This window comes from Agelaius phoeniceus, chromosome 1 (genome assembly GCF_051311805.1).
Source record: "Agelaius phoeniceus isolate bAgePho1 chromosome 1, bAgePho1.hap1, whole genome shotgun sequence".
Classification (NCBI taxonomy): Eukaryota; Metazoa; Chordata; class Aves; order Passeriformes; family Icteridae; genus Agelaius; species Agelaius phoeniceus.
In genome coordinates, this window is record NC_135265.1 from 38,557,559 (window position 1) to 38,585,352 (window position 27,794).

Consider the following 27,794-nt stretch of genomic DNA (forward strand, 5'->3'; position numbering starts at 1 on the left):
TTCTCTTCCCTGTTACATTAAAATGCATATTTAGCATCTAGAAACCACGTGGTAAATGGTGGGATCTTTTTCTCAAGCTTTATTATGATCTGCAATTGACATCTAATATGGCACATTTGAATAAAACTACTCTCCCTGCCTTTCCTGTAGGTAACCTTACTTATAAAGGAGTTTTAAATTACAAAATATAGAGGATTTTCTTCTAACCATCACAGACAGTAGGGGGAGAACTTGACAATAACACTGGATTTTAATGACTACTTAAGGAAATAATAAAGAAGAATGATGGTAAATCCATATTTCTTTCATTATTTTTTCCATAATCTTGTATTCACTGTTGATAGCGGATGAAAACACCTGATATACAGAATTAGCATTTGTCTTTGACAATTTATTGCATAGAAATATTGAGCATCTTATGTTCTTTAGAACTACACAATGACAACTTTTTATAAAAGTTGAAACACTTATTGGCAGTACTTCAGAACTACTTTTATAACAGAACTGGACTTATTGAAATAAAGGCTTTGTTTACTCAAAACTAAAGTATGAATAACTATGAAAATGAATACAATACAGGCTATGAATTATTAACAGGTCTTAACTTGTTAATAATGAGTTTTACTCTAGTCATGGATTTTCATTTTTTCTCCTCAAAGGTACATATATTTTGATTGTAGTCTAACACGATGCAATTTGAACCAAAGATGATATTGACAAGAATAGTCCATATTTTCCTTCCAACTTATCATAAAAGACACTGAAAATGCTTCTCAGTGTTAGGTTAGACACTTCCTGTGCCCATCTCCTGCTGTGCATGACTCTCAGCTATTCATGTAATACTTTCTGTTGATACTAATTACAGTTGTCTGTGCAAATAATCATGGCACTATTCACCATGTCCTGTTCATTCTTTGACATGTCTATAGAACAAGACTGTGCCTTTACCTGCCACCTTACCACAAAACCACATCTTACCATGGTTTTATGAATATTTAGAGAAAGAGCACGAGCAGAAAATGGGTCATGCATGGATATTTTTCTAATTTAGAAAAATATCTTTAGGGTATTATTACATTTGTCTCTCTGTAGGGTTGTTTACAATAGGTCTCATCTTGCAAAGTTTTGATGTCATTCCTGAACCTTTGATTTTTAGTCAACTATGCCACATAAGAGAAAACACAGAAACAGAGAGGAATGTGCTTCTCCAGTACACAAGATCAACAAAATTATCTAGTTGCTAGCCAACATGAAAAAGAGGATTACCAGTCGGGCCCACACAAATACTATGGCATGAAACAGCATTAATACTAACCCAAATATTAGTAAAAATGTCAATTAGTGCAAGAATATTTGATGATAACAACTGATGGACTACACATAGGAAAACCTTCCATCATAAATCGCAGCCAACTGAGTGCCAGTCAAATAGTAATTAAGTTTCAGTCATTATTTAATGTCTTCATATCAGAGCATGAGTGGCAGAGCTTATTGCTCAAAGGAAGTTGAACTATGCTGCACTAGAGCAGAACGTGCTAGGGAGCAGATTCCAGCACCTTTGCACTGTTAAAATAGCAATTTACTCTAAGCTATACCAGTCACTTAAGCTGTTCAAAGCAGGTCACTTGTGACCGTATCTCCTTGGTGCTAGAATAGCACAATTCCCTTTTTGATACTTTCTACACAACTCCTTGTGATGGGCAATCTACAGAACACATATTCCCTGGTGACATCTGGTAATAAAAACATTGAAGGGAATACAGAATTATATAAAATATAAGTCAATCATCCTATTCTGCTATGTTAAATACACTTAAACATAAAACGTATTGTACCACAAATGTTTTTAAGTGAAAAAAAATCAACCTAAAATGCAGATAAAGAATATAAAGAATATATTTGTAAAAATACAAATTCTGTCATCAATTCATGCCACTGAACTTGTCTTAATTTGGATGCAGTTTGAGTTTGGAAATGAAGAACGTTTTAGACATTATTCTTCCTTAGTGTAAATAATAACATTGTGGTACATCCAAGCAGGGGTGGGGAGTTCTTCTAACATTATTCTACCTGATGGAACGGGGCTTGAAAGAAAAATAAGGGGATGTTTTTACTAGGACTTAAAAAAACAAATATCAATAATTTGTCTCTTAACCCAGTCCTGAAGATAGCCTGATGAAACAATAAACTAATTCATACATCTTTTTTGTGCAATCATCCTGTAGCTATTCATTCTGGCTGCTAGCTCCCCAAAAGTAGCACAGTGACACTCCAGTAATGACTCATTCTTGTAAACCTAAAGCTCCATGTGCTTAGTGGCTGAATTACTTTCCCCAGATCCTTGCAGTAGGAGGATTTAGATCCTTCTGTGAACATTACACTAAACTCCAACTGTTCTGCTGCTTGGGAAAGAAATCATAAGGACTCTGGGGGCAAGAAAAAAGAAAGGACAGGAACAAAAAATAGAAAATAGCTTAAGTGCTTTCCATTATTATTATGTTCATTATTGCGAGCAGGGCTTGCATGGCTGGCATCAAGGCCTTTTCTACTCCTCATACCACCCCACCAGTGACTGGGCTGGAGGTGCACAAGAAACTGGGAGGGAACACAGCTGGGACAGCTGCCCCCAACTGACCCAAGGAACATTCCATACTTACAGCTTCATGCTCAGTATATATAAGCTGGGGAAGAAGGAGGATGGGAGGGATGTTCAGAGTAATTACTTTTGTCTTTCAAGTAGCCACTACATGTGATGGAGCTCTGCTCTCCTGGAGATGGCTGAACATCAGCCTGCCCATGGGAAGTGGTGAAGGAATTCCTTGTTCTACTTTGCTTTGCTTATGTGTACAGCTTTTGCTTTACCAATAAAACCATCTCTATCTCAAGCCATGAGTTCTCCTACTGATATTCTTCTGATCATCTCCCCCATCCCTCTGCAGAGGAGTGATGAAGCATCTGTGTAGTGCTTGGTTGCCCCCTGGGGTTAAACCACCATATTTAGCAAGGTGTTTGTGGTACAGTGAAGATAATGGCTTGTGGATAATTTGCCATTGTGTGCAATTTTTGTTTGCTCATCTATGAATGTTCTTTTAGTATAAACACACAGAACTTACTTGATTTAAATTTATATATGGGGAATTCATTATTCTTGTAGCAGTCAATACCACATGCTTAGATTTACTTTTTAGATCTTAGAACTTTCAGATCAGTTATATAGTCAGTGCATAGACTCTCTGTACCACTAAGGAGGAACACAACTATCCTTTAGCATTAAATTTAAAACCAGAATCAGATTTCAGGAATCTAATAATTGAAGAAGCCTTGTCCCGCACAAAACTCCGAAAGGATATTCAGTCCAGCAGCTACATTTTAAAAGTGCAAACTGTGCTTGGAATAATGTATTTAATCTCACACAGTGAGATTCAAGGTCTCTAGTCTACATACCAACAGAACTCCATTATTAAACCATCACTTATATATTCAGAGATGGGTTGAATTTTCTAGTACGAACTATATCCCAAAACCCAAAAGTTAAATACAATCATCAAATGGAAAGCCATAGACAGCTAGATGTTCAACCGATTAAAATAGGTGGGGAGTATTAAATCAGGAAAGGTGCTATTCTTTTTGAGCATATTTATCCAAAGCAACAAGAATATCCCTTCACAGCCAGCACCAATAAATAGGAAGTTAATGGGACTTAAAAAGCAAGTCTCTCCTGTTTTAAAAAGGCAAATAATTTTCCAGCAGTTAGAGCTGGAAGACTGTTTTTTCAAGATGGATCTCATAGGGGATGAATTAAATAAATGCTTTTGTCTGCATTGAACAGTCAGCATTTTATATTCAGTATGTATTTTTCAAAATTGAGAAAGAGTTTTAATAATAAGAGAGGAAGGTCTGACTCAAAATCAATGTTAGTTCTCTAATGAAGATTTAAAGGAAATAAATTACATCCTATTGCACTTTTAAACCACCTTTCATGGGAAAAATACAATATGAATAAAACCAGTATTGAGTCAATTTCTATGTAAGTAGGATTACATATTTGCTATACATTTCTTGGAATGCACTTACTAATGCTTTTTTACTTACAATGCTTTTTACTTACAATGCTTTTTCGTCTATAGGACTTTTGAGAAAACCAGTCTGCTTTCTAGCAATAAACTAGATAATGAATCAAGTCCTCACAGTTTTAGCAACTTGAAACTATTATAGAGCAGCTGTCAGGACACACCATTTCTTTGATCTTACTCACACCCACACAAAAGACCAGTGAACAAAATAAGTTATATAAAATTAATCTTTAAAATATGTGTATATTGCTCAGCTCAAGTTGCTATTTGGACTTTTTTGTCCCAGTTACAATTTTAGGAAAAATAAATTCAAGGGCTAAGAAACAGAGAGACAAAGGAAAGTGGTTTCTTCACCATGAGAATATCTCACCACAAAATGTAGTTTCCAGGCCTTTCATATTACTTATTATACTCTAAATGAACAGCAAAACTAAAACTTGTTCTTCTGGTAAACTGGCCATGTAGATGGAGCTGGTAAAGATGGCATAGCTTTTGCTAAATCCATAAATCTCTTATGCATATTTTGGCCTAACATTTACACTGATATTCTTGATACTCTCTCATTCTTGGAAGATGATTTATTTTTCAAGTTTCAGAAAAGACACATCAATCACTTCCAATCACAAGAGTTGTTAGTTTGCTGAAATAATTTGACTATTTCTTTCCTCAAACTGTATCTACTTCCTTGCATTCTGATTGACTATACATGTCTGATTTGCACAAGTTAATTTTTAAATAACTGCATAATGCGCTATTCCCTTTACTGTGATTGCCTAAAACCTATCATTAGCCAATCAAAGAGCAAGGATCTACACAATCACTCTTGGATATTTTCCAGTAACTGCACTGTGAATATGTAATTTTCTTTCACTATGCAAATTTCACAAACATATTCCTAAAGCTCTGATTGGACCTATGGTCCAGAATTTTAAAGTTCTTATCCATGGTTCTGTACAAACTTTCCTATTCCTCAAAATTCCAGATGCTTTAGAATATGAAAAAATAGAAAAATAACTGGGGAAAAAACTAAAATAAAACATAAAAAGAGGACTTCCATGCTCAAATATTAGAAGACTCTATTAGAAGAACTCTAGGTTCAGGCTCTCAGTTACAAAGAATAACCACTAGATAACCATCATGGTGCCTGCACAATAAGCACTAGGGCACATGAAAGAACAGAACATCACCTCTCCTAATGCTTAATAACAAAAACAAAAGAAAAATTAAAATAGTCTATAGAGAAACATATTTTTGAAACTTCTGAGGTCTCTGTCAGGTCCAACATGTATGTAGTTTGCCAAAGATTGAAACAGAAAGATTGTTATAATTTTCCCTTCATTTTCTTTACCCTACAAATCAGCTACCTAGCTGGGCCAAAGCAACTGTCCAACTATGTTAACTTACTGAATTTTCAGAAGAACATATGAGACTATGTGGTACCAATTTACTTGTTATTTCTATCTAGTAGAGAGAGTATCTCTACTGCCATTCTGTCAGCTGTTGCCAGTTTTTATCATGACCATGGATACTGACAAGAAGTTAAAAGTAAGATTATTTTGGTATTGGGAAGTTGCATAAATTTGACAAAAATCTCAAATTCTTTGGTGCAAATATTTTACTGAGGCATGCATAACATCACATATTTATACAGCATATTTAATTTGACATTATCCTTAATTTACATTAGAACTATTAGAGAGATGGTTTGACAAAAAGATTCAAGAGATAGATAGGGAACCCTGATTATTAATGTCAGTGTTGATGCCTACAAGGGAACAAGCATATAAAAAATATGGATTAATAATTCCAGCTTTCCTGGGGATTTTACAGCTGATTCCTGGTATATACACTGCCAAACTACATTAACACTTGGAAATATGTGAACATGAGCATTTTTATATCAAGCCATGAACATTTTGAGCACTGTATACAGGAAACACCATGACTACCTGGAGTACTGTAGCAAATGTTTCCAAATGCATGGTAGCAATGCCATTTCATGGGAAGAACATCCAAACTGGAAGAGTGCTATAAATCACACTATTTTTAAGATAAAAATAATGAAAAGCGTGTTACTGGTTTTATGAGATATTTTGCTCTCAGAACTAACAAGCACAATCTATTACACCTCAGAGCCACAAACATGGACAAACGTGCAAGAAGTTTGGTGTTTATTATCACAATACCCAGATACATCCATCCTAGCAGCAAAAAATATGTCTGCTTCCTTTCATGGTGTGTTGTCAACCTATTGTAAATCTCCCATACCTTCTTGGTGATTTCTCAGGGGCATCTCCTCACAGTACTGACTCCTTCCTCACAGCACAGCCAACAAACTGCAACTCTCTTTACAACCAGCTAACCCACTCTTTTGTAGCACTTGTCTTCTCATTGGACACAGCTGGGGTCTATTAAGGGCAGGCTTGTTCCTAATCTTTGGTGATTAGTACAGCTGCAACTCCTCGGGGTGAGATTACCTTCTGCACTATCTTTATTTTCTTACATTCTATCCCTCCACAATTCCCCCTTTTCTTTTAATTACAAAGTTGCAACTTCTGTGGAAAGATATGTTTGAGTAAATTGATATTATAACACATTCACGTATCTCACTTAGAACGAACAGTACACAAATGTTCAGGCAACATATCATAGCAAAAACATACATTTCCAACTTCTGATTTAGTTTTGCTTTTCACAGTCTAGAACATCAACCTAAGGCTTTTCATAAACTAATGTTGTGTTTACTGTCTTTTGCAGGGTCCTTTGCAAAACATAGTAAACCCAGCACAATCATCTTTTGTGTAATTTCCATTTAACTTGGGAATGTGTCTGTGTGTGCTGACCTTGATTCATTACCCAAACTTACATTACATATTATCAGAAACTCTTATACTTACACTTCTAGAATATTGACAATATCAATAGCTGTACAACTTTATAAGGTAACTCACAAGAATAAGTTAAAGGCTATATATTAGGCTAGTAACAAATCAACAGTTACATAATTTTATCAATAGCTATAGAACTTGAACAACACTGATCCAGCATCTGTTGAATGTACTTATGCTTATGGAATATAAACTTTTACACTTATGCCTAATTAAAGATTAATAGCTGCAATTCACAAACAAAATGTACGTGTTTCATCAGCAAACAAATACACCGTACTGAATGACAGAGCTACTCTGTCCCCAGCTCCGACTGCTGTTTTAATAATTCTCTTCTTCCTTTTACAGTTCTTTGTTCTATTAGATGGCCACTGCAAGCCTCTCTTGCCCTGCTCTGTTTTCCATGTAGATGAAACAATCTGTTCTTCACTTGCTATGTTATTTCCCATTGTGTCTCCAGCAGCTCACCTGTACTCCAGGTGTCAAAATCTGTCAAGTCTGTACCAGGCAGCATCCCCTGCTGCTCTCAGTGCTATGCTGGGCTCCATCTCCAGCTGCACCTCACCCTACAGCCCATCCCGAATCAGACTGGGTTACTGTGGAGATGGCCACTATACAGTTTTAGAGGGCTTCTCTTACATACTGTCTGTACAGCTCTGCCTCTGCCTCTCAGAGCTCCATGTTGCTTTTGTTCCAGTGCTCATGTAGCAGCAACTTAGCAAATCTCCCCCTGTACTCCTCAGGGGCCATGCTATTGCTGAGGCACTGGCTGCTGCTGTGGCCATGCCATTTGCCACTTCTATCACACCACTCCTGTGTCCTGCTGCACGCTCTGCCATTCAGAGGGACCCGGCACCATCCTGGGTCCCCTCTGGACTGCAGCCATACCTTGGCAGGGGGCACAGGGCTTGCTCCAATGCACCAAATAAGCAAAGTGTGTAGTGTTCGCTCCTCATACCTAGCACTCTTCTTCTTGGGGGTGGTATCTCATACCTTGTCCTGACTTCTAGGCTCCCAGGTCTGCCTGGCTATAGCTCATCTGGATTTTTAGGCTCTCAGGCTCTTGGTCTACCTGACTCCACCGTTTTATTTCTCTTAGGTCTGCAGTCACCTTCCTGAATCACCTTGGGATCACATTGCTTAATAGTAAAGTCCTTTTTCCCAAACCACCACAGGATCACCTCCTTACTGCTCTCTCTACCTGAATCACCACAGGATCACGTCAGAGTCACCAATTGTTGTCAATTTATTGTAAATCTCCCATACTTCCTCAGTGATTTCTCATGGGCAGCTCCTCATAGCCTTCACAGTACAGACAACAAACTCTAGCTCCCTTCACAACACAACCAAACAAACTGCAACTCTCTTCACAGCCACCCACTCTTTTGTAGCACTTGTCTTCTTGTTGGACACAGCTGGGGCCTATTAAGGGCAGGCCTGTTCCTAATCTTTGGTGATTTGTACAGCTGTAACTCCTCAGGGGTGAGATTACCTTCTGCACTATCTTTATTTTCTTACATTCTATCCCTCCACAACGGTGAGCACTTAGTCCAGAGGAAATACCAAGAAGAAGCCTCATAAAATGAGGAGAAAAGGTCTGAGATTAAATTCAAACTTTTCTAATTATTTATGCATAGTTAGAAATTGCAGCTCAACCTAAATACACGTCATCTCAGGAAAAATGAAACATGGACCCAGCAGATTATTATTACAGATCAGTACATAGATAGGTTGATATAGGTGTCTTAATTTGAAAGCTTTTGCAGATCTAAAGGGAATTCATTGATAATATTTAATAACCATCCCATGTGTTACCAGCCACTGAAAATGAAGACAGAAGGTTTTGACCTACAAGTAAAGAATCAAATGCTAGAAAATTTCAAAGTTATTTGTGTCTATTTCTTCTCCAGCTGAAGCATTATGGCTAAAGCAGAGTTGGAATACTCATTAATTTTCTATGGAATGTATTTTGGACTCTAATTTCAGTCTAATCTGGAGTCCAACATTTACATTCTGATTTTTTTCTATGAAACAGAATTTGTGGTTTTCATCCAGGTCTCACATGGTTCTGCTTGCCTTAGGAACTGTCCAGAATAATGCTGTTCATTATGGAACAGTCAAGTGTCTTAAAGTCAAGTTAAACTGGCAGTTATGTCATTTAAATACTTACATTTTTAACTCACTGAAATAGTCAAGTATTTATTGAAGTTTAATATGGAAAAAAAAATGTTTTTACAATTTTTTTTACAGGAAATCAATTTAACAGCTTTGCTTCCACCAGCTATGGTTATAATTTGTCATATCTTAAGTTTCTCAAAAAAAGAACCACTCATCATGATGGCTATACATGCTTAAAACACCACTTTTGCTGTGTCTAGAAGATACGATACAGCCTTTACACACTTTTGCCTGTGTCTTCAGCTTCATCATATTTTCTAGTGCAAATGTGATTTAGTAAGACTGTCTGACATTGCACAGAAATAGAAGAAAACTTTTTTCAGATCTCTCAAACAAGTTTTTGCTAGATATCTTGCACATCATGTTAAATAAGGAACAGACTCTCAGTAATAATTTTGAGTTTTATTAGTTAGAAAACGAGGAATTTGTGCATTTGCTTAGCCTCCATTTGGCATACAGAGCCAGAGGCTGACTAACATTAGTTAAATAGTTAAATAGTTTCAGATATTAAAGAGCCTTGCTGGTAGTCAAATAAAACATGTTTGTCTGGATTGTACTTATTAAGGCTTTGAAGGAGAATGGAGAAAACCTCACAGTCTTGCAATCTTTTGCAGCAAAATCTTAACTACCTGCCATGGTAACCACACAAAAGGAGAGAAAATTGTGTTCAGATTTGGGCTCCTCAGTATGAGAGAGAATTTTTGAGGTGCTGAAGTGTTTCCAAAGAAGGGCAATGGAGCTGGTGAAGGGTGTGGAGCACAAGTTTTTATAAAGAGTGGCTGAGGGAGGTTTAGTTTGGAGGAAAGGAGGCTCAGCGGGGACCTCATTACTTTGTACAAATGCCTGAAAGGAGGGTGTTGCAAGATGCTACACCCCAAAGTAACAAGCAGTAGGACAAGAGGGAATGCCCTCAAGTTGTACCAGGTTTAGATTGGATATTATTGAACAGGTTGTCAAGCATTGGAACTGGCTGCCCAGGGAAGTGGTTAAGTCACCATCCCTGGAAATTCAGAAAACACCATGTGGCACTTAGACATGGTTCAGACCAGGACTAGGTGGACCTGGCAGTGCTAGGTTAATGGCTGGACTTGATTTTAGAGGTCTTTCAGAACTTCAAGGATTCTGATTACATGAAGATAAGGCAGTACTAGGCGTGTGAATTGAACTGCAATGCTTATACTGCACATATAGCAAAAACCATTTAGACAGCTCAATTACTTTTACGTGAGCTTTACTGATACTCATGAAAAATTACATTCTATGTGATGTTTGCAAAACAAAGCAAAGCTCTTTGTAATGCATACCCTAACTACAGAGTACACAGGGGCTTCACTGGTGATACCTTCATTTACATCTCTAAGAGCATGAAAGACTTTCTTTTAATTACTGCAGGTAGGTAAGTTCCCAATATACAAGGCAGAAAATATGATAGCACATAATACAAGAACACAAGTAACATTTAGACCAAATGCAAAAAATTCCACCAAATAGCATGAGGAAAATTCTTCTTTTCCCATAGTAAACAGCTGAAAGAAATTTATTTTTAGGCAGAGAGATATGGTAGAGGAGGTAACCTCGTGTTCTGGCAATGACAATACATGCAATAACATCAGAGGTCTTTTCTACTATATTATCTGTAGTCATGTACTGTTTGATTACCTCATCTGCACCACAAGGTTAATGGCACCCTATTGAATTCATCCCATTGCATCCTCCAGCCAGATTCAGTCTGAATGTGAGGTCACAGCGTGTAAAATTCACTTTTATGTTTTTAATGTAAAAGGAAAAGTGTGCATATTCTGGAGAAAAGTTACTCTTAAGACTTGATCAAGAAACATAAACTACAAATTTTGCCAGCAACACTAGCAGCATTCTAGTACTTGATAAACTAATGTAAACATTAGGCCATCTTGTATTTTTATCTCCTCCACCAGATGTGCTAATTTATAAAAGATGTAATTTTATATTTTCTCTCTTTTTATGTTGCTATGATTATGCAAATCCCATTTAGAAAAATTGCAAATTCTGTAACTGTGTCAAAACAACATTACTAGACTTTAAAACCATGCCATCCCAAAGAAAATTTAAGAAACAACCATCTTTATGATTTTTTTTCCCTCAAACATGAGTCTAATATTCTCTGCCAAGCTGGCAAAAACATGACATGAAGTCAGCGTTGCAAATTTATTGTAAATTAAAGTGCTTTCTTTCTTTTAGCTTCACTACATTGCCTTCACTATTATTGCTTAAATAATAATGAATGTCTCTCCCTTTTCTGGCTTAGCTCTCGTCACTTCTTGAAATGAAATCTGTCAAACTCCTCAAACAGGAATGTGGTTTTGCTGCCACTGATACCAGGAAAAGCATTTTCTGGTTTAGTTAGAACATCACAAAAGACCTTTCAGGTATCTGATGAAATTATCTTCAGATTTTTATCTTTTCATTTCCATTTCAAATTCAAAATTATTCGTAGAGGCTAAGTACTGAAACATTAACAAGATGCACTGTAATCTATCATTCTGCACTATGCTGCAATTTTCTCTGCCAATATGCCATCTTAAAATCCAACTCACTTGGATTTTTTTTTTTATGTGACCATTATTCTCCCTCTCTCCTGCATCAGTGGTACAAATATTCTAGAACCTCCTGTGTAAAAATCACTCCCATTGCAATATGATGAGTTTACTAGAATATGATTTTTCTAGCCTTGCAAGTTTATCTGAAAACAAAAATAAAATCAAGGTGCCCCTCTCCTCTGATGTCATAAAGATTTCTGCCAGGTCTAGTCAGGAGTTCAACAGGCTGCAGAAAGCTCCAATCCTTGCAGGACTGAATCTGTAATGTGGCAGAAAGAAAAAGTACAAGAGAATGGCTATGGTGTAGATTCTTCCCTCTAAAAAGCTGTTTCAGGCCCTTCCCTTTCATTGCAATTACTGTTTATATTGCTGTACCATCCAGTGTCTTTAATCAAGGCTGTGGCTCTCTTGGGATTGAGTCTGTAAATAAATAAAGTCAGTCTCTGTCCTGAAGAAAGACAAATTATCTGACGCAAAGCATCAACAAGAGAGGGACGGAGAGAAGAATGACAGCACAGGAGTGGGAAGAACCAAACTAACTGTGACTGTATAGAATAGGAATAGAGACACATGTTCATTTTGATGGCTTACAACTGTTTGAATGTTCAAATGTTATTCATTGAAAAATAAACTTCTTATAAACAAGCCTGCCTATCTCCAATAGGCTGTTAAATTTAGACATCTCCCTGGTAGTCAACTTATTTCAGAACTCCAGGTGGTATTAAGGAAAAAGGTGGAGGAGGAACAGAGTAAATGTTGTAACTCAGAGATTATGCTTAGAGATGAAGCACCTTTTGCAATTAGATGCAGATGTAAGTCTAAAATGGATAGAGGCATCCAAGGTGAGTAGAACTTATGCAAATGAGTAGGCAAGTAACAGACAAGAACAGATACACAATAAGCATACCTAATTGTTAAAAAACCTCCAAAATGAAGATGAAGAGCAGGAACAGAAATAAGACCAGGAAATCAGGATCTTGATTAAAATAGAGGAAGACATGCAGCAGTTGAAGGAAGGGGCATTAATTTTTGTAACTGGAAATGAAAGGGTTACAATATTAAATTAAAAGGTATGCATTTAGGGACAGAAATAAAGACCAGAATTTAGAATCTTTAGAGTCAGCAGCCAGATAGTCAAATAGTCTCAAAGTATCCATAATAAGCATGCAAGTAAGTACAGTGAATATTTAGGAAAGAGAAAAAAAAGTTCCAAGCAGCATGTAGATTCTCACTGTGTAGCTGTGTTGGAGATGATTTAGGCTCAAGTCAATGTACAGGAGTACAGAAGGATAAAATTTCAATATATCTTTAATGACTTTATGTTGTAATTTCCTACTTAATTTGTGCTTGAAATGTGCCAGTGTTTTCTTTATTTAAACAAGTCTCGGATGCAATGTATTTGGTGCAGGACTCTTAATTTGTCCCAGGATACTTATTGTGAAAGTGTTCGTCTCCCAGGCTTTTCCAAACCCCCTTCCTCCTGATCCCACTTGATGGATCAAGCATTACTGCAATATCTCAGGAGAAGAGAAAAGCCTTGGAGCTGAGGACACATAGGCATAAATTCACAACGCTGACTTCATGTCATGTTTTTGCCAGCTTGGCAGAGAATATTAGACTCGTGTTTGAGGGGAAAAAATCATAAAGATGGTTGTTTCTTAAATTTTCTTTGGGATGGCATGGTTTTAAAATCTAGTAACCAATCATGGTTTTAAAATCCAAATTTAAAGAATTTATCTTCTGTAGCCCCTTTTTGATGTGCAATGTCTTTGTAATAAGGTGAAAATGTTTTCACACTGTGCCATAGTCTCAAAGCTAGACCACTGTGGACGCTTCCATTTGCAAACAGTAATATTCCATGCATTTGCTGATTATTCTGATTTTTCCTTTCAAGAGGAACTTCGTAAATTTTAGCCCAATTAGTATCTCCATCTAACTGCAGCCCTATATTTCTTTTTAATATTGAATTGGATCTGTCTATTTGTGTGTCATGCATGTTTATATTTAACAAATATTTGCTACTCAAGCATAGGAAGCAAGCTGAGATTTATCAAATTCTACCATGAAAAAATAACCTACTTACTTAAAGAAATAAAAGATAAGCCCCTGAGCCTCCCTTCCAGAACAGTCTGTCATGCCAAATAACAAGAAACCAACTAACGAACAGTTTCATTGGGTAGACTGAATTTAGTATATTAATTACTCTATCTAGGCCAGTACATCAAGTATGGAAGACTTGATGATCAAAAATTATGACATAGATAAAAATTATTAAAACACAAATATTGTCATAATATTGCAACTTTCAATTAAAAATGTAAAACGTACAGTGCCAAACAAGATTTCAAATGAAATATAAATATTATAATGTATTTTAGGAAGATTCACTTTTTTCTTCTTTAGTGCCTTTTGAGCAGGTGCCCAGGGTAGATATGGACAATACAAAATCAAAATTTAGAAAGGAATAGTGGCCTGTATATTAGAGTTCATGCAGTTGTTAAAAATCGTTAAACATTTTACAATGTAGGATTCCAAATTCCTGTAAGTGACTGACTTTAGGCAAGGATTATGGCAAGGACCTCTAAGTATATCAAAAGCACAATAAATAGAAATATAAATTGCTCCATGTGGTTTGTTGCACAAGTCAGACTTAACCACCCCTAATTTTTGCCACTGTGGTTACAATTAAATTCTCAAGTGTCTTTTATGTTACGTGGAGATACTTATGTCTCCAACCTGTGACTATTTTAAAAACATTTATTTGTATATAAATGTCAGGTGCCTCCTTTACAGTTTGAATTATCAATCTTTGCACAAACTATTTAAAAGAGGAGGCTAAATTTTGAAAAATACTTTCTTGAGTTTGAGTGGGCTATTGGCACAGTTGTACTTACTTGCAGCTGTAAGGATGACTCAATTATTTCGAAAAGAGCAGTTATACATAGATTCACAATTACTGAGCTATAAATAATATCATTCTAATGGGCTGTTTTTGCACTGCTTCCTCATTCATTGAAGGTGTTGGACAGCAGAACAGAGGAGTTTGTGGAACACTGAATTCTGCAGCTGAAATGTTTTAGTTTAGCTAATGCTTATATTATGATAAATTTTCATTGGAAGAAAAATTTTAAAAACTTTATAGACCATTTGAAAAGACTAATTAATTCTTTACAACAGCAAAACAAATTGTCTTCTTCTTTCAACAGTATCAATTTTTTTTGTTACTCTCCACGAAGTGTAAGAATAAAAGAGATAAAGAAATATGTCTAGTATAATAATAAAGAGAAAAGCCAAGTAAACGACACCAGGAGCCCTAAAGAAAGCAGGCAGTTTAAACAGGAAAACTGTGAAGTTCTTCTGAGAAAATTCATCACATGATTCTTCTTTTTGCATTAAAATGCAGTCCATCTGACAAAATAAAAATTGCCCTCTTTTTCCAAAATGACAGATATTCTACTTCATTTCTGAGTATGAGCTTGTTAAGGATTTAAATGATCAACATCTTTGTACACTTTTTTTTTTTTAAGGAATGACACCATGCATTTCTTTTTTATGATTGCACAAGAGGACCTCCTTTGCCTTTCATTACTCAAATGGACTGTATGATTTGAGGTTGTGCAAGCTTCAACATCAATATAATCTTTAAACATATTTCAAAGAAGACTGTAAATCAACCCTATTTTTGAAGGAAATTATTTCACACCATTTGAAAGACATAAACTGCTACATATATTAACTATTGATTTTTGTACATTATTAAATCTGTCATTTTAGTTACAATAAATATAATTTTTCATTCATCACAAAATGATACTAAAAAGGACTGCAATATTTTCAGTGAAAATACTTAGGTTTGCATTTATAATACAAGTGTCAACATGACCATCATAATACTATACTGCCATAAATTCTGAAGCTGTCAGCATCCACAAGTGAAACATTAGGCCCTGTCACTAAGTGGCTTTTAGCACCTTTTTTTGACACAATCTAATCTGCAGATTTTCCATATCTCTGTGAGGTTTTTTTTTCTCATGGCATATTCTCCTAACTGTGCTGATTGTACCTCCTGATCCAGCTTGTTAACCAGAAATGCATTTGTATTATTAATTTTCCTCTCAAAAGAATTGCATGCAAAATAATTTGCAATTCTGAGATATTAAAGCTGAAATTATTACAAGAAAGCCTTACTTTTTGTATATGAGTAGCTGGAATATTTCAAAGTTTAATAAACTATCTCAACCTTTCCAGACAATCATATCATGTCCAAAGCTTTCTCTGAACAAGAAATTGTCAAGAATTTCTCATCTCTAGTTTTCTTCTTGTTTTATTTTCCTTTTACAGCCCTCTTTATTTTCTAAACCCAGGCCATAAATTTTAGTAAGATTTTAATACCACTTTTTAAATTACAAATCACAGCAAGAAAAAGGCATGTGATATTCTCCATTAAGCAGCCAAAAAGCACACTAGCTTAAAGAAATATTAAACATTTATCAGAGTTTTAGCATGCCATGATAAGAAATTTGAAATTAAAAACCCTTTCTAAAAATAAATAAGGCATTTAATTCAGTCTATCAATTCTTTTTCTCCTTCTATCAGCTAGTTGAGGGGGTGGGTTTTTTCAGTTACACACGTTAAAAAGCAAATGGCATGTGTTCCACTTCTCAATCAGTACAGTTACAGTAATTGCACAGCAATTTGATAAGAAAAGGTCATTTATGTGGTTTGAGTTATAATGAAAACATTGTCATTTAAAGTATTTTCAATCATAAAAGAAAAAAAATAAATTAACTCTAACTCATGGTGGAAATGTAGTACTCCTGAATATCAAGAATATGACTTTATAATATCCTGAATATGCCTTTAGAAAATAATTTTGGGAAACAGAACACCCACTTTTTCTAGGAAACCACCTCATCTTAAATATCATTCTCTAGCCATAAGCAGCAGTCCAGCCCTTTTTTGCAGCTGATATCAAAAGATTTGCCACTGCACACACCTCAGAAACCAAGCTGAAGGTATGGCCAAGACTTTTGCAGCATGCTAACACATCTGCTTGGATCACTTCTCACTATGGATAAAATTACAGTCTACATGCTGTGAGAACTCATTTTTTGTCACTTCCTAATGGGCTCCAAGGAGTGCACCTTCAAATACATATTCAATGATTTCTCCTGAAAGTCTTCCTAAGGTATTTTGTATTTTCACCTGATGTACGCTTATACATGGGCTAGAACTTACAAGAAAGCCTAGCAGGGACCTCAGCAGCTACAGAGGAAATTATTTTTCCCATATCTGTGATCACATAACAAACAGTAAATCAGTTTGATCTACTGTTGAAAACTGATTTAACAAACAGTAAATCAGTTTGAATAATGTGAGCCATCCTGAATTATTGGGTCATTCATCCAACTCCACCCACTGATCCATACCTTTTGGAAATTAATGTTTCTAATAGCTGAAAAGCATTCCAAAGGTGTCTCACTCTCAACTTAATGCAAAAATACATTGACTTCCAGAGCAAGGCTCTGCCCTTTGCTTAAACATAGATCAGTCATGGCTTTCAAACCAAATACCTTAATACATTTCATTATTCTTTTGTCAGTAAACATATTTGAAAAATGTCATTGTCAATTCTTTCCAAGATTTGGACAGAAAATTGAGTTCAGTTAAAGAGCAGGAAGACACTTAGGACAGGACCAGTTGAATTTTTTGTCTCTGTTCTCCCACAGACTGCACTAGACCCCAGAACACTGGGGTGTCCATTCATCTTCACCAAACAACCTGCTGACCTTTTCCTTGTGACCCTGCCTGACTTCTTGAAAGCAAGACTCCACATTATGCTTATCAGTCTCTCATGCTTCCTCCACAACAACTACATATAATTTTGATATGTCATTATAATGCAAAGAATTCCTTATTTAAAGCATTATTATTTTTTTTTAAATGTCAATCTTATCCTACAGATTTTTTTGTGCTTTGTCTTTTTTTTTTAACTATATAGGTATTTTTAAGAAGTTGTCACAGTAACCTGTGCACATAGGTGGTTTTGGTTTTTTTAACTTGGAAGTAAAATCACGATAGTCCTTATTACATGTTGCAGAAAAAATTTTCATGTTTTTCATTACTAAATATGCACAAAAAATATGGGATGTGTACAGGTGTGTAAAGGTTAGGACACATGCATACCCCAAATATGGTATGATAAATACATCATACCACATAGACATTAAACAAAGTGTTGACATTCACACCACGTGTACACTCACACCACCAGTACATCATAATATTACAGCAAATATACAGATTTACATATAGTAGTTACTATGACAACATCTAAAATGAATTTAGCCATGTGAGCTAGGAAAACACTGGGACTCCTATAGAAAGAACTACTCTTTTGACATTTCATGTTTAAATTGGGCATCTACAATCATTTCCACACCACTAATTGTGAAAGTTTCTCTGAGGCACTATGAAAAAAACAGGAAATTAAAATTATAGAATATAGTAATTGTTCTAAAGCATTAATATTTTTTTGAAGATTTGAATACTTGTTTAGTTTTGCTTTAGACTTTTATAAAAAATCATGGAACTATATTAAAAACCCAGCTGAAATAAATTAGTATCTAAGGATAATTCAGTACAAGCCCTGACTGAGGTGACAAAATAGTGGAAACATGAGTCCCAAAGTACCAGTATGAATGCTAATTAATAGTGTGAAGTAAAACTCTCATGTCTCTTCCCTACTCTTTTTTCTTCCTGTTTTTTATATGTCAGTGGCATATCACTAGATTCTATATTCTAGCTTGTTTCATTTGTTTCCTGAGAATGCCTGCTTCAGCACTAACAACATGCATATGCACATTCTAAATTGCAGCTTGTGATGTTCTCCTCATGCCTAACTCAAAAAAAAAACCAAAAAACTCCCCCCAAAAAAGATTAAAAAATCAAAAAGAACTAAAAAACCCCACGAACCTCACAATTCAATAAAAGTTTTTGTATTCAGGTCCATACTTGAGCACATCCCTTATAGAGCAAGAATTCCAATATCATTTAAGTAACATCAAAGCCTTTTAGTTCAGTCATATCCTGGTCCTGAGAATGTTTTCTTTTACAACCTCGGCACTGTGTGTGTCATATCTGTTACACCAAATTCTGCATAAATGAAAACTCTTTTAATTCCACTGATTCCAAGAGAGGTAGATTGATAAGCAACAGCCCAGATCTGACCTTTTGCCTTTAGGGGTTAGAAGATGTATTAAGGCTTTAAGGCTATCAGACTTTCTAGTCCAAATGAGACTAACAGCCAAGCACAGGAGGGAAGAGACCGAGTTAAAAATGTGTTCGCTGAACACAATACAAACAAGGTAGTCATCTACAGAATAATAACTGGGGTTTTAACATATGACATCTATTTCCAGTGAGTCAGAGTTTGGTTTTTTGTTTATCTTTCTTTTTAAGAGGAAAATATTTGTCCCTTTATAAAAGGTAAAAGGGGACAGAAATAGTAAATAGAATATTTCTGTTTCAAATGGCACTAAAAAAGGTTTAGTCACCACTGTAGTCATGATACTTTGTTTTCCACAGGTTTTGACAGTGAATCACACCCTAATTGTTCCCAGGAGCACACTAAATATTTTTCAAGTTTTGATTTATTCTCACTGGTAACTGCTATAATTTATGATAGATTCCATTTTGTCTAGCCATGCTATAAAACAAGCTCATGTAAGCAAAAAACATCCAACAAGACAGAACATCACAGTGGGAAAACGATTTTGAAAAGACAGTTACTTTATAATGGCTAAACTTTGTGAAGGATGAAAGAATATTACAAGAAGAAAGAGAAAAATACAGGTATTGCAGTTACTATTCAAGTACTCATTTTTGTCTTATTGTCACACAGTCTAGTGCCACAAGATAGTGGAAATGTTCTTCAACTTGAAAGCCCAAATTTTTTCAAACAAGGCTTCCGTAAAATACCTTCACAGCAGAAGGTACATACGCACTGAATTTGTAAATCAACGCAAGCTAGGACAAAAGATCTTTAATGCAGTAGTTACCAAAAGAAAAAGAGAAGTAAAGGATTCTCTTTCAATCAGGTAGGTCCATAGGGAGACAGGAAATCCAGAAAGTAAGACAAAGTTTCAGATGAAAGAATAACCATGATTAAGCTCCATATGGATTGTCTTCATTCTGCCAAGGCATAAGTGCACTAAGCCTCTACCTCAACACTGTGTGTCAGATCTTCATGCGATTTGTTTGACTTGCACACAGGGAGCACACCTCCATCAATGACTGAAATGGAAGCTTTCTGACAGCAATTCAGCCCACCCTTCTTCTGTAATCCATAGAACTTGGCAGTGTACTTGGCACACTACTCTACACCACAGGTTGCCACCAATAACCATCTCCCTCTATTCCACGTGCTAACACAATGCTAATAATCAGAATCATGGCATTGCTAATGTTGGAAAAGACCTCTAAATCATTGAGTCCAACAAGGTTAACCTGGGGTTAACACAGAGTTTAGATAAACACCTGTTCCACACCTGTGAGCACAGTGCTTTTCCTGGCTAATGGCCAAAGGATAGAAGGGTTATCTACTTACATACAAGATTCTTTCTGATACCCTCCAGGAAAGGCCACCTGTCAGTTCACTTTTGTTTCTGACTTACCAGACTATTAAATAGCCAACTGAACAAGGTCTTGAAAGAAGCTTCAAAAATGTAAGAACATTGGCAGAGGAACATAATGTGTCCACCAAGTCCATGGGCTGCAGAGAAAAGGTGAGTAACAAACCCAAGTGCACCATTTGATCTGTCTATGCAGGAAGAATCTCCCCATCCAAAGCTGCAGTTAGTACAATGTCTGACATTAAGCAGCTAAAAGCAGCTGGCAACCTCTCCAGCGCCAAAGGAGCAGAAAAAGAAGATGCAGTCCCTTATACAAAAAAATCCCAGACACCTACCCCCAGTGTAGGAAAAGAAGATCTAATGGATGAAATAAATTTTTCCATGCTTTCTTTCATGAGTATCAGTTACACTTCTCAGCTATCCAGAAAGCAAGAAATCAAGAAAAGTTATGACCAAGCTTTGGCATTTCTTTGTGTCCTGAATCATTAGGAAATTATGATCTCAAAACACAGACAAAAAAAGAAAAAGGACACTCAGAAAAGGGAAATCATCTGGGACACAAGTCTATGATTTAATGTTTGAAACATTTTGGACTTGATTTAGCTTCTTTCTGCCACCATTTCTCTTGTAAAATTCAGATTTCAGCAGACAGAGGGAGATCTACCCTGTCTTCAGTAGCTTGAGAACTGTTTTTTTCATTGTTTTCTTGTGGATCAGTGAAGGCCCACAGTTCAAGTCCCATAAGGAAAGTAGTTAGTCCCTATGAGGTCAATTTTTTTTCAGCTTTGAGGCAAATAAATACTCTTCAATTTTCAAGAGGTTAAAGATGAGATCAGAATCTCCAGCTGGCATGCAGGTATAGATCTCAGCTCCAGTTCATATCGGGAAATCACAAATTTTTTGCCTCTTTCCTCAATTTCACTGGAATAAAATAAAATATTTTCTGATAACATTCACTTGACTAATTGGTGTGAAAAAAGCATTCAGGAAAGAAGCACTGGGTCTTAAAACAAGATTTCCTGGCAGTCTGCAGAAAAGAGACAAAAAACTATCTTAACCTCCCTAAGATAAAAACATTAGGAGAACAGCAAATTTGTTGCATGGGTTTCTATTTGTAAAATCACATAAAAACTGGGTGAGACTTTCCTAGCTTTTGTAAATAAGGCATGGCTCTCATTTGAACATATATGGATATAAGTATTTAGATATGCACATACACATCAAATATAGATATGTCCTTCATATATATACAGAGGATCTCAGTTACTAAAAAAAGAAATAATAGTTTAAAATGTTTGTCTGAGAGATGAGAGAGGAAAATGCTTTTAATATTCAGTCCTTCATCCTGACACGAGCTTTGCCAGAGCACATGGCAGACTACAGCAAGCAGTGTATGATCAGGCATGTACTGGTGTTAGAGGCCCTGCTGCAAGAAACTACTAGCCTATTCCATTCCTAGGCTATGGAATATATAGTTCTTAACTGCTGCCTCTTCCTTCTTTTTTCTTTTTTTTCCTCTGCTGTTAGAAAGTACCTTGTCACCAAAGACACTGATTCTGATTATAAATAAAAACACTAGAACCTAAAGAACTATGTTTCAAAAGTGCATTTAGATGAGAAGTTGAACTTTGTATTTCTGTCTGTTTCACAGTAGTTAGACTTTATTACTTTCACTGTATCAGTTGATCACTGACAGTGTTGTCAGGGAAAGATGCAGACTCACACCTATGTGTGCCATTCAAATTCATTAACCTGCATTTAAATCATCATAATTACTTTTATTGTGACCATATTGGTGATTTTGTTTTCAATTTCCCTTTAGAATTTTAATTACACTGTTCAGCTATGCTTTATTGTACTGAAAACAAAAGAGTACCGCTGGCAAAAGGACTTGCAAGCTCACAAGGTTTCCATCATTGCCAACTTCCTCCTGTTCTCAACCAAGAAGTTATAAAAAGTGAGGTATTAGTAGGAATTTTACAAAGAGTATGTTCAAAAGCCCTACACAGAAAAGTCATTTAGAACACATCAGTATTTCTACTTTAGGAACAAATAAGTCTTTGTTTGGGGAAGGAGGAGGGTGGCAGGGGAAGATCAAAAAAGTAAGATTCATTGTATTCCTTTTATTTGTTAAACCTATTTGGAGCAAACATTTCAGAAATGTTAATTATAATTTTACAATAATGAATTTGAACCCAGACCAAGAAATATCAAGGCTGGATAGCCCTGAGTGATTTCTCCTATCAAAGCTTTTTGGTTTTCTTTTCTATCTTATAACATAAATCTCTGGCACAAAAAATAGGAGGAAGTCAAGCAAAACACTAATAACAAGAGAAAAGAAAATCAAAACAGTGAAGGATGAGGGAGAAGACTCATTCAATAACCCTCAAATGGATATGGTGCTCCAGGAAGAAAAAATACCAGAACAAGAGAAGAAGGACTGGCCATTTAGAATCAAGTGGACTCCTATGTATTTATTCAGCAATATAATAATACTATCTTAGTCCAAGGATTTATCTTAATAAGGAAAAAACACACCCTTAATTGTGTTTGTTGGTATATAAAGATGACCAGAATACATCGGGTTTTTAAGTTTTCTGACAAAAATAAGAAAGCTTCAGTTCACATCAATCTAAAACAAAAGTCCTTCCAAGTTCTATTTCAGTGAGAAAAAAGCGCTTCAGATCAGATTACTTATTTGACCTGAAATGTAACATTTCATACTAGACACCTGTACTTAGAGCAAAGAAAATAGAGGAATAAATTCACATTACTACAAGAAGAATGAGACACCATCTCCTCTCCCTCTATCAAAAGATATAAGGCAGGTTGCTCTCAATTTCTCAACTTTCAGCTTTAACTGAAACCTGTTCTGCCTTGATTGGAAGTGTGATCTATGGAACAAGAGAAGAAAAACAGAACATCATTGTATATCACTTTTTATCCTTCCTCAATGTGAAGCCATGATGGAATCACACACTCTTATTTTAGTTAGCTTTTTCTCACACTGCAACAAAAAAACGCACTGATTTTTAAGTGGCTCAGAAGATTTGTGTCAGATTCTTTGAAAACTAGCTTGCATACAGTTTTATCAGTGTTTTTCATTGTCTCCTAGCCTGGGAGAGAAGGACAATAGGAGCTTTTATTCTAATTCCTTTTTAAGTAGAATGATTAACAAAAACTTGCTTGGAAAGAGAATTGCAAGTAATTATGTATGTGGATGTCTGTGACTCAACTTTGAATCATTTTTCAATCAAGTCACTGGTAAATTGCATGATGAAGATAGCACAAACTGTAGTGCAAAAGCAATACATAGATTATATTTCCAAAGACATTATATTCAATACTCTAGAAGAACTGAAATAAAATCAATGCACTATGGCAACCATATTTCCAAAGAGCTGACAAAATGAAAATTTATTTATTCACATTGCTGGCGTGATTCATCTTTCCAAATATATGAACATTCAAGTGTTTTATAAAAAAACCAATGGACTCTCATGATCACAAAAAGCTCTGAATTCCATCATCAAGCAAAGTACTTCAGAGCACTCATCTTCCTCATGGCTCTAGACTTAGAGGAACATATTATCATTATATTATATGCATGTTTCATATAGTCTTCTATAAAATCCACAGTGAAACAAACGGGACTTTGTGTAATTTCACAATATGGTTAAACTTTTTATACTGAGAAAACATTTATTTAGTTGATCCACCTACACCCAAAGTTTAAATCCAACGTGTTTTCTGCATTATAGATTGTTGAGATCCCAATGGTACTGTATTGCAAACAGTGCAATCAAAATATTTAAGGTTATCCTAATACTTCTCCAATCTGCTTGCTATTTTCATCTGCTGAAAGCCACTCAAGTTCAATCATTGCAAATGCTATAAAAACCTTGCGAATTTATTTCTCTGCTGGGAAATTCAGTAAAGTGACATACAGCTTGACATCTAAGGCATCACTCAGCCAAGAAACTGAAGTCCTGACAACCACTCATTTCAATCCTGAAGGTCTAACTTGTAGAGATACCAGCTGTGGAACACTGTGCTTCTGGACTTACCATTTAAAATAATTAAAAAGACATGAAAACCAGCATGAATAGCACAGGACTGTACCAGCTTGGGGCATTGTCCACCTCTCCAGAAAGACTGTTCCAGTGTTTGACCACTCGGTTAGTAAAGGAATTCTTCCTTATGTCCATTCTGAACCTCCCCTAGCACAGCTTTGTACCATTCCCATGTTTCTTCTCCCTGAATCCCAAGGAGGGGGAATCGTCACCTTCCCCTCCACAGGAATCTGTAGAGACCAATGAGGTCACACCTCAGCCTCTCCAAACAATAAAATTCCAGTGCTCCAATCTAACCAAAGTCCTCTGCAAGGCATTTTGTCCCTTGAGAGAGTAAATAGAACCTCATGATCTGGTGTCATCAGCAAATTGCTAACGGTGCTTTCAACTCTTGCATCCAGATTGTTGAGAAATGTATTAAACAGAACTGAACCTAGAATTCAACCCTGGGAAATCCATACATTTCTATGTGCATGTGAATATGAATTCATATGGTCATTAATATGAATATGTAATATGATATCAAATATTATGAAATTGAATTCATATATTCATTTTCCAATATATTAATATAATGCAGATATCAATTAAATTTATATTCTAATGCTTATATCCTGGTCAGCCATTTTCACACATGAAGCTCCTATCATTATACAGAAGCTAAGAGTACTTGTTTTTATTCTTTCCAATGTCTGTCAAATTCAGCCTAAAGATTGAGCAAAAAAAGTGTTTTCCTGGTTAGAATTCAGTAGAAAACTGCATGGACTGTTCAAAATCTGACTTGTCTCCCTATACCCAATTCTGCACTGCATGACATAAACTATTTCTGAAAGAAAAAGTTCTGTGCAGAAAAAGGCTGTGCAGACTGTGGAGTACGGTGGAGATATCCAGTTCATGACCTTGTGCAGTTTCACTGGCTGAAATCCAATAACACATTTTTCTACTTTTGGATCTTAATTTTTAATAGCCTTAAATAATTATATTAATTATCTTAATTAATTATTTTATAACTATAATTAATAACCTTAATTCTTAACAACACATCTGAAATTTATGCTTGAGACTTCAACCAGAAGTTAAATTTACGGTTTTAATTTACTCTGAATCTGTTTCAACTTAGTAACAATCTGTTAGCAAGAAAAGCAGTATTTGAACACTCCTTACAAAAGACTTACAATGTAATATGCTCGTTGTGTGGTAGACAGAAGAAAAAGCATATGTGTGCATTTACACAGAAACCAAACACAAGCACTGCTTCACCGGGACATGGGATATATCAAACTCAACTGCATTCTAGCATTGTTCCAGGGAAAGAATAAGAATTTAAGGTCCAGGACTGGGAAGGTAGTAAACACATTTTCAGAGAGATGAGAACAACCTTTTTGCTCTCATAGGCTTCTGGACAATGCTGGGATTACTTTTCTAATTTAGGACTGAAAACTAGTCACCAGCTTGAGCATTAACTTCTGTCACAATCATCCCAAACAAGGAATATCAAATAATTTAAATATTAAGTATTTTCTCTGTAAGACACACTTTTAAGTCCTATAGCAAAAATCTTTTCTTCAAAGTCCCCCATCACAGTTAACTGAGTGGAAAATAGAGGAGAAAAAACTTGCTTTAAATCAGTGTATGGTAGGCAATTTTTTTGGATGAAATTATGAGCTAATATGAAACAGTTTCAGGTTATGTTAAATACCTCATCTGATTCAAAATCAAAACATTCCAACTTTTTCTTTGTTTGTTTGTTTCATTCAGGTAACTAAATGTAGATGGTAGGGAAAGCTTTCTTTTCCTGATTATATATTCCCCCTTTACAGCTTTCATAGCCCTATTTAAAATCACAAGACAGAACAGTTCCCTGTTTTTCAGCCAGAGGTATGTGATAAATTCTACACAAATTCATAAACATGTCTAGTGAACCTGAAATCATATCTTTGGAGAACTAAATCATTTGTTTAAGGAATTGTATAATCTGCACTAGTCTTGATTGGTGCATCAATGTTTCCTCCAGCAGCCTTGATTTTACCTCTGAAAATGATAAAACCCAGATCTCAGTCTGGTTTCTGATCATTAGATGCATATTTTCTACCTTTTTTCCACCCCTTTCTCTTTTTGCTATTAGATTAAATGCTAACTTTTTCTTCTTTCATCAAGTAATGGTTTTTTCCTTCATCCACTGCTTTAAACTAGAAACATGCACCTTTGGCACCCTAGTACAGTCAACTTTCAAATTACTTTTTGAAGTCTGCTTTAACACCTAAAACACGAAGTTACTTGATCAACTCATTTCTGAGCCAAATCTGATCCTTGAATGTATCTTACAAGGAGCATTACTTTCAAATGTTCCCTTTATTCCTAAAGAATAGCTTCCTGCTAAGGTCCTAGGGGAGTTAATTTCTCCAGATTTCATAAAACAACATATGTGAAGTACACTGATAGATGGACAACATAGGTCCCTTCCCTTAAGCAGAGGTGTAGAAAGGCAGATCAAATAATGAAAGTGAAACATTTTTCACCACCTATCAGGAGGGACACCTCTGGGGAGAAGACTAATGCATCATTTAAAAAAAAAAAAAAGGCAATTCATGGTTTCTGCCTAGTACTGCCAGAAATAATAAATAATGTGTTATTATATATTACAGTGTAACAGGAAAAATATTTCTTTCCTGGTCACTTTGTGGCCAAAAATAACACAAGAGACTTTTCTGAGGATGTACAAGTCTAATGCCTAACGAGATTTAAAATCAAAATATATTTTGCTTGGGAAAAGATATTAGGACAACACAGTCATATCTTTAGAGACCTTTAAAAAGAATCAGAGATGCTGATAAAGCTGTGCATAAAAAGGCAAATGTGTGAGAGAGCTCAGCCTGAGAAACATATTATAGCAGCAGGGTAAAGGTAGATTACAGCAAGACTGAGAATTGTAGTCAAAGAAAATCAGGAATATGAAGGTTCTCTGCAATGGCAAAATCATATAGACACAAGTCAATTTTTCTCACAATAAAGCAGTTTCATTATTATAAAGAGCTAATCAAGCAGCCTCAAGTTCACACTCTTCAGTACTATAATAATAAGAAAAAAAAATTAAAATATATGTTTCCAGAGAAGCTTTTTTCACATCTTACAAATCCAAACCTAGGGAGCCCAACTTGTTCATATAGAACAGGCACTCACACAAGCTCCACGTCAAGCCTGGAGGAAGCAGTTTTGTTCTTTCAACCCTACTGGATGAAGTTTCATGCCTTCATTTATAGGTAGCCCCAGTCAGCTAAAACTCAACTACCATGGCCAGCTGGGGTCAGACATGCAATTCTTCTGTCACTCATTACTTCTGACAACAGAATTTTTGGGTTTTTTTCAAATGCTC

At 35.7% G+C, this 27,794-nt stretch overlaps 1 protein-coding gene across 3 annotated transcripts in view; it reads right to left on the reverse strand.

The window, feature by feature from the left end:
- The window catches only part of ZNF385D (zinc finger protein 385D), a 417,452-nt gene that overhangs the window by 252,427 nt on the left and 137,231 nt on the right, over positions 1 to 27,794 (reverse strand). The window lies entirely within an intron of this gene.